General features: G+C 41.1%; 1 protein-coding gene across 6 annotated transcripts in view; it reads left to right on the top strand.

Moving 5' to 3' along the window:
* LOC308585080 (uncharacterized protein) overlaps nt 1-12060 on the top strand; it is a 459744-nt gene that overhangs the window by 50079 nt on the left and 397605 nt on the right. For all 6 annotated transcript variants that reach the window (XR_014007076.1, XR_014007077.1, XR_014007078.1 and 3 more), the window contains exon 4: nt 8986-9038. The gene's annotated coding sequence lies outside the window, so the exon portion shown is untranslated. The remainder of the gene's footprint in view (nt 1-8985; nt 9039-12060) is intronic.

Raw genomic sequence — 12060 nt, 5'->3', positions numbered from 1 at the left:
AGTATACAAAACAAACAAGCAAACAAACAAACTGAATTATTTAAAACATTCAGAAATAATTAAAATCAACAATAAGCTAAAAAACCAGATTATCTCATTTCATATCAATGCAAGTTACTAGCGCAAGCAACAGGCCTCCCTCTAAATTAGAGGGAGCTTTCCAGGAGCTGGTCTCTTGGGTTATAACTGTTTCTCTTAAAGGGACCATGTGCCAGATGATAATACACACATTAAGGAGCAGGGGCAAGGAACATTTTTTTCAGTTGGAGGGCCACCCTCCCTTCTGAGAAACCTTTCAGCGGCCACACGCCATTGGTGGATTGGGACAAAGGCAAAAGTGGGCAGAACAAGAAATGTGAATTTTAACTTTTGCAATAGGCTAATTTCTCCCCACTCACATGGCCCTCACTATCCTCCTTCCAGGCAAGCATGAAGGACGCAGCCAGGCAAACACACTCAAGGAAGGGTGCAGGGCTGTGCAAGGATGGGAGTTTGACATGAGAGGTGTATGGCCAGGGGAGAGCCCCAATGGTCATCTAGACAGGCCTGGAGGGCTGCTTGTGGCCCCTGAGCATGAAGTTCCCCATCTCTGATGCAAAGGTTTTTAAATTAAAATCAGCATTTTGAATTGTGTCTGGAAAACAGAATGGAAGCTTATGTATAGAAGAATAGGCGTGAATGTTCACTCAGCTATGAGCCTCTGTCAAACAGCAGAAGTTCCTAACTTTTGTGTGGTCCAGTTTTGTGGGACCAATTTTAGTTTCTGAGGCCTGAGGATGTGGACATGATGCTTCAACTACATGCCCTCTCAACCTCTGCCCTGAGTCAGAAGAGGCTGTGAAGGTCCTGGACTGTTGTCTAGATGCAGTGGTGGGCTGGATGAGGGCCAGTAAGCTGAAGATGAATCCTGACAGAATGGAGGCACTGTAGATGGGTGATTCCCTTGTCTGGGAATTAGAGAAGTTGCCTGCTTTAGGCAGGGTTGCACTTTCTCTGAAGAAGCAAGTGTATAGTGTGCAGCACTGGCACAAACTCCTAGGAGTTGAGGGTGAGGCAGTTCTAGCCCCTCACAATATTCAGAGGACATTGTGTGACATCGCATTGCCCCCTCCCATCCTCTGGAGAAGCTGGCGCCTCTGGTGTGGAGGTGCTCCAAAATCCATCACTGTCAATGAGGCACAAGTGGCATTCAAGCGAGGGGTGCCTTTTTTTCCACATCTGGCTCATATTCCATATACTGTAGGGATAACCAGACCACAGTGACCCTTACATCAGTACTTTCAAGGTTAGATTATTGCAATGCATTCTACATGGTACTGCATTTGAGGTTGGCTTGATAGCTTCAGCTAGTACCAAATGCTGCAGCTACACTTTTAAGTGAGACAGCCTACCCGGAAGATATTACACCAGTTCTGAAGGAATTGCACAGACTGTCAATATTCTGCTGAACCATGTTCAAGGTGCATGTGTTGACATACAAATCTCTATGTGGCTTATGACTTGGCTATTTGATGGAGCAGCCTCTTACTTACTTGTCTAGATATTAGGATTTAATGGATATGTTTCCTTGATTGGGCTGCAATTGCCAGGGAATTAATATGTTGCAGCCCAAGAGAGTTGCAACATATATCAAGAGAGTTCTTGATATAGGCACTCCAGTTACAAAACTTACTAGTTTTAATCATTTTATTTTATTTTTAGTGGAATGGTGCAGCACTTCTGTATTGGCTCCACTGGTGTACCCACACAGCCTCAACGTCACTGCTGCCCTGCCCTGTTCCAATAAGTGGCTGTGACACTGGTGTTGGGAAGTTGGCTCTTCAATACTACCGTGCTCTGCTGGCTGCTGTTAACAACTAAAGTGTTAACTAGGCACTCTTGTTTACAATATAAGTGTCTTGCTAGATTCCATCTAGTTTCCATCTTGCTAAAGTCCATCTAGTTTAGTATTATTTGGAAGACCCCTGAAACTATTCATATTCTTTATTAATTAGTCACTTTACTCAGAAATGACTTAAAGCAACTTACAAACACAATAGAAATACTAAAACCAGTAGACATTACTTGGTTTGCTAGAAATTGGTCAGTGATCATTGCCCACCTGTGCTTTAAATAGTAATGTTAAGCACTTAACATAATTACATTTTGTTAAGTAGCATATGCAAAACATGTAGATGGCAGATGCAAAAAAAGATGAAGTATGAGTTGCTGTATGTCAGAATAGGCTTGTGGATAAACTTGGGAATAGTATTGAGGTGCTTACCTCTGTTGAATCCCAAACAACTGCTCCCTGTTCCCCTTCCTTGGGGAAATATATACTGGTTTCTCTTACCACTTTTACACAGTTGTATGTCTTCCAGAATATAATAAGTAATGGAGATGTGGCCTAGGTTTACATTGCAAGGGAAATTTTGAATCAATATGTTATGCTGAAATAAACTTTAAAGATGTCTTTGGATTTCTTTGGATAATTGTAGTTGTACTTGTGGGATCCTTCCTGTCTCTATCTGATGATAAAGAGGCTTTATTTTTCTATTAGAAACTGAGTGCTACTGTTCTTAAAGTGTTCATCATCCCTTGCCAGGATTAGGATAATACACATAAATGAGGATAATGTAGATTTAAGAGTACTTCAGTTGCATGAAACACTTTTTTATACATTGCATAAAGGAGCACATTAGCTCAGTTGAAGCAAAATGTTTCATTTCTTCCTATTTAAGTGACACATTCTCTCATCCAATTTTTCAGTACTGTACTTTTTCCAGCAATTTTAGTTTTAGTTTTTGTTTTAAAAAAACACAATGGCAATCTCTGTAGTCAAATAAAGTGATAAAATTTAATTTCAGAACCCATGTGATTTGAGTATGGAAGGAGAGGGACTTGGGAGATGACAAAGCAGAATTCGGAATCCTGGAAAGCTGATGATGATGATGATGATGATAATAATAATAATAATAATAATAATAATAATAATAATAATACTTTTGCTTCACCTTTCATAATGGATTTCCAGTGCAGCTTACAAGTGGAAATACAATTAAACAAAATAAAACTCGGAGGGGTAGCTAATACTGCAGAAGACAGAATCAGGATTCAAGATGACCTTAACAGATCGGAGAACTGGGCCAAAACTAACAAAATGAATTTCAGTAGGGACAAATGTAAGGTTCTACATTCAGGCAGAAATAACCACGAAGTCTTCAATATGAGGTTCCCCAGGGTTTGATTTTGTCCCCCATGCTGTTTAACATCTACATGAAACTGCTGAGTGGAGTCATCTGGAGTTTTGGAGTTCTACTTCTCCTTTACACCTGTAGGTGCAGCAGTGGGTGTGCTGGATCATTGTTTTGCCTCAGTAATGGACTGGATGAGAGCCAATAAACTGAAGCTCAACCCAGATAAGACTGAGGCACTGCTAGTGGATTGTTCCCTAGACAGGATGGATGAGAGGTTGCCTGCCCTTGATGGGATTACGTGCCCTCTGAAGGAGTGCGTACACTGCTTGGAGGGTACTCCTGGATCTTTTGCTGTCACTTGAGGCTCAGATGGTCTTGATGGCATGGGGTGCCTTCCATCAGCTTTGGCTGGTGGCGCAGCTGTACGCCTATCTTGACAGGGATATCTTAACCTTTGTTGTCTGCAATGTGGGACTGCCTCTGGAGATGGTTCAGAATTTCAGCTGGTGCAGAATTCAGTGGCCAAGTTGCTCACCGGGGCAAGACTGAGCATAAAACGCCAATCCTAGCCTGATTGCACTGGCTGACAATTAGTTTCCAGGTCCAATTCAAAGTGATGGTTTTGACCTATAAAACCTTAAATGACCCAGGACCACAATATTGCAAGAATGCCTCTCTCCTTATGAACAGACATGGACCCTATCGTCATCAACTGAGGCCCATCTTTGTGTGCCTTCTGCACGAGAGATCTGGAGGGTGGCATCATGAGAACGGGTCTTTTCTGTGATGGCTCCTCATTTTGGGAATGCTCTCTCCAGTTAAGCTTACCTGGCATCTTTGATATACATCTCTAGACACCAGGTAAAGGGACGCTGGTGGCACTGTGGTCTAAACCACTGAGCCTCCTGGGCTTGCTGACCAGAAGGTTGGCAGTTCAAATCCCCACACCAGGGTGAGCTCCTGTTGCTCTGTCCAAGCTTCTGCCAACCTAGCAGTTCGAAAGCACACCAGTGCAAGTAGATAAATAAGTACCACTGTGATGGGAAGGTAAATGGTGTTTTCATGCGCTCTGGCTTCCATCATGGTGTTCCGTTGTGCCAGAAACTGTTTAGTCATGCTAGCCACATGACCTGGAAAGCTGTCTGTGGACAAATGCCAGCTCCCTCGGCCTGAAGCAAGATCTGACCACACCCCATAGTCTCCTTTGACTGAACTTAACCATTCAGAGGTCCTTTAGCTTTTTTACCTAGACACCAGGCAAAAACTTTCCTTTTCTCACAGGCCTTTGGCTAATTAAACAATCTATGGCCTTTTAAACTGGGTGGAGGTAGTGGTTTTTGTTTGTTACTATGTTATGTATTTTTGTGTTTATATTTTTGTGTTTATATACAGTAAACCGCCCTGTGATCCTTGGATGAAGGGCAGTATATAAATTTAATTAAGAATATTAATATAGGCTAGACTTTTGACTCAAGGCCAGAAATGAACTAGGAGCTAGTGTGATGAATAATACAGTTGGTATAACATGACCATAATGCCAAGCCCTTGTTAGCAATCTGGCAGTTGTATCCTGAGCTAACTACAGTTGTTGAAGTCTTCAAAGGCAACCCAAATAGAACACATTACAGTAGTCAAAGCATGGATAACTGAGGATAGGCTATCTACCTATGTTGGTAATGTGAAGAAAGGCCCAGATCTGCCCCACCATTCCTCTAGGTCAAGCTGTCACATATCTTCCTCCCATTCTCTTCAAATGGAATAAGGAAGATGTCTACCTGAGGGATGTGAGGGACTTGCACAGCTGACTGGATTTTCTTGGTAAGAAAGAGCCTGGGATGACTCCTCCCAGGAGAGGGAAGATGGACTTTAAAAAGCTGAGCTGCCCTGCATATGTGTTCCCTCCCACCATCAGGGATCTTTTAATGAAGCTGAACTTGTAAGTAAATTAGAATTGTTATATTGTAATGAATAGGCTTGGATTGGTCCAGTTTTAGAGCCACAGTGATCTGATTTGTTTTGTAGTCTGTTTTGAACTTCTGCCTTCTTTTCTTCTACCTTTTATTTTTAATAAAGTATCAGAATAGGGTTGCCATATTTTTCAGAGCAAAAAAGAGGACAAATGTGCTTGTGCCTGGAGCGGGGTGGGGGAGGTGGTTCAGGAGCAGAAGTGGGCACATTCTACAATGCCCCTTCAAAATATACAAAAACAAAACTCACACGGTATACATATATGTTTCAGACTTGGTTGTCTAGTACTGTAAAAAGTAGCCTGCTCTCACACCCCTGGGCATTTTGGCAAATTCAAAAAAATCTGCCTGGACAGAATTTTTACCCCTGAAAAAGAGGATGTGTCCTGGAAAAAGAGGATGTATGGCAATGCTATTTCAGAATACGGTAAGTTTAGGAACAGGATTGTAAGAGGTCAGCACATTCTTCTGCGAGCAGAGAGAGACTCGGGGAGTGTGGGCTGCCTTTGCACTCTCAGTAACATATAAGGGAACTGTCTAGTAAATGCAGGATGTGTTGGTTTCAGAGTTCCTTGGTTTTAGGAGGTTTAGTGGGTCCTGCCATGGAAACGAGCAAGCTGCTTTGACTAGGATAAGGCAGCTGGAAGCTAATCCTGCTTTCCCCAGCAATTTGTCTGTAGGTTGAACCAAGGAGTACTGGATGTCCTGGCTTGGAGGCTTTTAAAAAGTGATTGCTTTGGTGTATCCCAGGTCCTCTTCCATCTGGGCTGCAAGAGTAAGTGGGAGGGTGATGCCAGCAACTACCAGAGAGTAATACCTACTGGCAGCACTGCAGGGCTGTTGTGTTGCAGTTAGACAAGGAAGGGGGTGAGAGAGCTGCTGTCTTGGGCAGATCACCTTTGACAGAGGTAAAAGTTGCTCTGTGCTAAAGGATCAATCTATTACAGTACTTCAGATGACAAGGGCAGATCAAGAAGCATCTCTGAATTGCAGATCCGTCCCTGTAGACCCTAACTTTAAGGTTTAAGAGGAATGCAACCTCCAAAACAGGAGAAATACCACTAACCTGGGTGGATGGACCACAGGCTAGTAGCATCTTCATTTTGCCTAGATTGAGCTTCTGTTTATTGGCTCTTATCCATTTGAGTCCTGCCAGAGCACTTTCTGGAGTGCAGTTCAAATTTTCTCCTAGTGCCTTCCATTCATGGTGGCATCAAATAGAAGTTGAGTGAGATCTTTTTCAAGGATTGCCTAACAGGAGGTGCTTGTGGGGGCATTAAAAATAGTAGTGTGTTTGATTTCCATTAGGTACTGGTTCAGCTGAAGGAAGAACCATTGTCATTTGATATCCTCTCTTTGACTGGTAAAAGGTAAAGGGACCCCTGACCATTAGGTCCAGTCGTGGCTGACTCTGGGGTTGCAGCGCTCATCTCGCTTTATTGGCCGAGGGAGCCGGCGTACAGCTTCCGGGTCATGTGGCCAGCATGACTAAGCCACTTCTGGCGAACCAGAGCAGCGCACAGAAATGCCATTTACCTTCCTGCGGGAGCGGTACCTATTTTTCTACTTGCACTTTGATGTGCTTTCGAAGTGCTAGGTACAGTCACACTATATAGATTTGTTTGAATCTTTTGTGCTCAGTTTCTTACTTCTTAGTATTAAAGCACCTTCAGAGATGAAGCTGAGTGAGGGCGCGCTGGGGACACACTTACCACCTCTGCATTTCATTCTGTTATCTTAGGCATGGTACTAAACACTTCACATGACTTTCACAGCCAAATATCAGGATAATGCGCCATTAACTGTGGAGCCCATGACTCTTGTTTGGTGGCTCCTGGTTGTCTAGCTAGTACGATCTATTCCACAGTACTGAATCAGACCACTGGTTCATTTGTCCACTGCTAATCACCCAAACTGGCAGCAATTTATTAGGCTCTCAGGAAGATATGTTTCCCAGACATGCTATCCTTTAATTCAACTAGCGATAATAATAATAATAATAATAATAATAATAATAATAATAATAATAATAATAATAATAATTTATTATTTGTACCCCGCCCATCTGGCTGGGTTTCCCCAGCCACTCTGGGCGGCTTCCAACAAAGATGAAAAATACACTAAAATGTCACATATTAAAAACTTCCCTGAACAGGGCTGCCTTCAGATGTCTTCTGAATGTCAGGTAGTTGTTTATTGCTTATCAATATTTGCAATAAAAGTATACTTTCTTCTATTGGGAAGATGTGGCTCCAGGGAATATAACCACATATCTGTGAAGCAGCATAGAAGTGGTCCTTCGTTTAATAAGAATATTTTCACCATGTGTATGGCCCAGCCTGCGGCATCACGATTGTTCAATGCAGTGCCTGTCCTGTGCAGTCTTTCTGTCTGTATGCTGTTGCTGATGTTGTTGTCGTCAATGGTAATCCTTTGTGTGGGCATATCTATGTGTATGGCTGTTGGGCATTCTGCATTAAACACAATAGCATGCTTACTCATGAATGAAATTACTGGAACCCTGTTGGGGAAGGAGTACATAGCAAGATTCAAGGCACAGCCTTGCAAAACAAATGCTGCAATTATACTGTGCCTGAAAACAAGTAGCTTTTAATGTGTCCATATGCTTAAGGAAAGAAAGAATTATAGACCAACACTCATACCACCACCACCCTCTCTTTTTTCTTCCTTTTTCTCCTTTTATACAGTTTATCACCCATAATTTCAGGATGTGTTTTGTTTCTTTAAGCTGTTTTATCTCTCAGCTCATGAGGTCACTCATGTGTGAATTCTTTTGTTCGTCATCTCACCTTTTGCCTTGATGATAGAAAATTGATCGGGCCTTAAAGCACAAGTTCAATAGACAACCCCCTTGGTCCTTTGTTTAGGAGAATAGCTACCACTGAAGACCACGAGCAGGTTGCTATTAATATGACAGCCTCTCTCTATCTCCCACTGTAATTTATAATGAAATACCTAATCTCCATTATTTTGATCCAAGCAGGCGATCCCATGAAAAAAAGTCTTTTCATCCAGTTCCCAATGGCAGTTACATGAGAAATGGCAAACCAATAATTTTTGTCAAGTTTTTTTAAGCCAACAGAAATGCTTTTCCACTGCTACAGTTTCAAAAGGCACAGATAAAGCTCATTCACTGAGATGAATGAAAAAAGCCATCTGGGGTTTTTCTTTTTGACTTCCTTTCCTTTTTCCTCCATCCTTGTAATCAAATTTGAGCAAAATCAAATGGGGCTTTCTATGAAAGTACCTTTTGTTGATCTGAACGAGCTGGTAATTTACAAAATACCCTTCTTTTGTGAGGAAGGCTAAAGAAGAAGGGGGGAAAAAGAATCAGTAGCTTTTAAAGCCGGGCCTTGGTGGGACTCTAAATGCAGTGAAAGCTGTCTGTGTTGAGAGACTGAAATGCATTTCAGAGCCAGGCCTTACCCAGGGCACTGGAAGAACAAACCTATGTGCATTTTTGTGGCAATAAAAACATGAATGGAAAGACAGAAAGGACGAGAGATAGAGAGAGAGATCTGGATCTGGAAAATGCATTAAATATTATTTTGGAGTTTCAGCCCTATTCTTTGACACACCATACTTAACAAGCAAGACTGATTGACTTCACCATTTTGGACTGTCAGAGCTCAACAACATATCGGTCTTTATAGTCGAAGAGGGGTGTTGCATCTCTTGGATGTTGCGGGACCATCTCCAAAGCCATCTATCTGTTTATTTGCTTCACTTACGAAGTGTTGCAGAAGAAAAACAACACTTAACCAGAATCTGGACTTCACTTCCTTTCCCATTTGTTGATGTTTCACTATTTTATTAAACAGATTTCTCTCTGGCAGCTGACTCAAAACCAAAGAACAGTCTGAACATCACAACAGTAAGTTTATTTTTTCCATTATCAATAATTTATGTTTAAGTCCTAGTTGAGTAACTAGGGCAGGAAGCTTAAGATTCATTGCAGGATTCAGGAGGCTATATTTACGTTATACAATAATTTCAAGTTTGAATTGTACATTTGTTTCATGTTGGTAATGATCATTATGGAGAAGAATGACAGATGTGGCTGCTACACATTGGGAAATCATCTGTAGAGAATAATAAAGTTCAGAATAACATGTAGCTCTAGCCCATGATTAATTAATTATTGCTAGCCCTGGAGACTTAAAAGTTAGTGATTTCTGTTTCTGTATGTAATAGTAATATACATACATAGTAATGTACAGCATTCCCTGCAAAAGTCTTTTAAGTACAGTACTGTAATGGTTAAAACTTTGTAGATGACTGTATTATTCATCCTTGCTTTATTTCACTTTATACATCGCCGAGAAAGAAAGGAGCTAAATGTTCTAGCCTAGTAAAAGTCTTCCTTGAGTTTACATTAACTTGGAGAATTAAATAGCTGTTTAAAATGAGAACTAGAATGATTTGCTTTAAGTGTGAGTTACTATCTTGAACTTGCTATGTTTTTACTTTGTTTTTGGATCCAGGGAGAAAAGGCAGTGTCATTCCACTATTTTGGTTGGCAGTAGTGGTGTGCATACATGAACAGAATAATGTCACATCACATTTGGCACCCTAGTTTGAAACTGATTATATGCAAGTTAAGTCTCAGTGGGTTTCATGTCTTAACAGAGTATTTAGTATCAGACTGTTTGTACGGATGCCATTCATGGGATCTTTGTTTTGATAATGCCTTAGTTAAACCATATATGGTACTTTTAAGTCTTCCCTAAAGGGTGGTAAACCCCAGAATCTGTTTTAACTGCTTGCCCCTTCATCTCCAATCCAATCAGATTAACAGGGAAGGCAGTTTCATTCTTGAAAACATTTTGAGCTGTCTGCTGCCTCCTAATGACTGACTTATCAAATAGCAAATGTGACATATTTTTAAAAGATTTCCTTTCAGCTGCATGTTTTAAATCACATGTTTGTTTGCTTCTCATACCGACTCATTTATTAGTTTTGTTTTGTGCTATCAGGTTTGGAGGAAAGTTGATTGAATTATCAGTTTTACTGTTGATGCAACTGTGGGGGATGTATGAATGCTTATAATCTGTTGTAACAAATATAGTCTATATCGTAAAGAGCTAGGCAGGAGCATTCCCACTGGTGGGGGTGATCAGGTAAGCAAAGTCTAAGCTTAGGATGATACTGTATTTTTAACTGTTGTAAAATAGGGAATTTTAGTAGGTACAGTTTGTGAGACAAGGGTGAAAAAAGCTGCATCTGCTAAACTTCTCTCTTCTACTGAACTATTAAAGATGTACAAGGCCCACTGATTCTCTGTATTCAGAGCAGCAGCAAGATAGGATTGACTTCAGAGTACCAGGGGGGAGAGAGAGAAAGAGAGAGAGAGAGAGAGGAAGGAAGGAAGGAAGGAAGGAAGGAAGGAAGGAAGGAAGGAAGGAAGGAAGGAAGGCATTTCAAGGCTGGGTGCTCCCTCAAGGGTCAGGTTAATAGAAGGTGCAGGGCAAGGAGAGCCAACCATCTGAAAACAGACAGGTGAATGAAAATGTAAAAAATAAAATTATGGAAAAAATATTGTAGGGAAAGGTGCAATAAAATGTCTCTGGACCATACCTGTAGCCAGCATATCACTCATCAACCTCTTAGGGCTTCCCTTTTCAGAGATTTCTGGGAGATGTTTGGGGCTAATGGGATCGGGGCAGCCCAAATTTTCAGTTGTGCTGGGATTGCTGCTCAGCATGATGGAGTTAAGGAGTAAGTTTTTTCCAGTGTGAACTAGCTAAGTGAACCACTGGAAAATGGCTCCTTAAGCCAGAAGATTTGCTATGTTCAGGACTTAACTGGAACTACCTAATTGCAACCCTCAACCTATAAACACCATAATTGTACCCCAATCACATGTATACTAAAGCTGCAGTTGAGCTCTAGATGGAAACTTGCCTGGGATCAGCTGGCATATCCCATGGCTCACTAGCCACAGAACAATATAAAAACAGATTTATGTTCTTTATCCATTTATTTATTGAAATTATGTTCTCAGAGTGGTTTACAAAAAAATACACTAATGTATAATAAAGCTCAAAGCATAAAATTACATATACCTAGCAACATTAACACCAACAAAAAGAAGAAGAAGGCATACAAGACCCCTTCTACCACTACCCATCCATTAAAAAAAGAGTTTAAAGCATTTTTAATTTATAGGCTTCCATCTGCCATTTGTAAGCCAGTATGGAAGATGACAAGTGAACCTTTGTAGTCAGTGGGTTCCATAACAGGGGTGCCATAACAGGGAACCAGAGGCCATTCTTGGTAGTGACGCCCTCCCTGTGAAACACCCTCCCATCAGACATCAAGGAGATAAAGAACTGCACAACTTTTAGAGGACATCTGAAGGCAGCCCTTTATTGGGATGTTTTTATTATGTTTTTATATATGTTGGAAGCTGCTCAGAGCAACCCAGTCAGATGGGCGGGCTATAAATAATAAGATCACCATAATCATCACTAAAAAGGTGCTAAATCTTGCCCTAATAAGACAGCTTCATCTGCCAACTTCAGTGCACAATATGTAGCTCCATGTACATAATCCTATTTACTGATAATGAACTTATTATCCAAGTGCTTATTTCTTACATCACTAAAATGGTACTACCTACGCTCAAATGAGAGGTATCAGCTGGCAAGGGAGAATTCCAGTCTTTATAGAAAAACAAAATATATTTAGGAAAAATAACCCTACTGGGGAGTTGGGGGACGGACGGACCCAAAATAAACCAATGAAGACTCATCAGGCTCAGTGAACACAAGATGTTGACTGACAGTTGGATGTGTGTGTGTATGTGGAAAACCAGAAGCAAGGGGGAGGAGAATCCTGAACAGGAGTATTCTTCACGCATTGTTTTGTTGTCTTCATTTTATGGTAGTTGTCAC

Source organism: Podarcis bocagei (genome assembly GCF_964188305.1).
Source record: "Podarcis bocagei genome assembly, chromosome: 4".
Classification (NCBI taxonomy): domain Eukaryota; kingdom Metazoa; phylum Chordata; class Lepidosauria; order Squamata; family Lacertidae; genus Podarcis; species Podarcis bocagei.
Note: the sequence above shows the minus strand (reverse complement) of the source record. Positions and strands in the feature narration are given on the sequence as shown.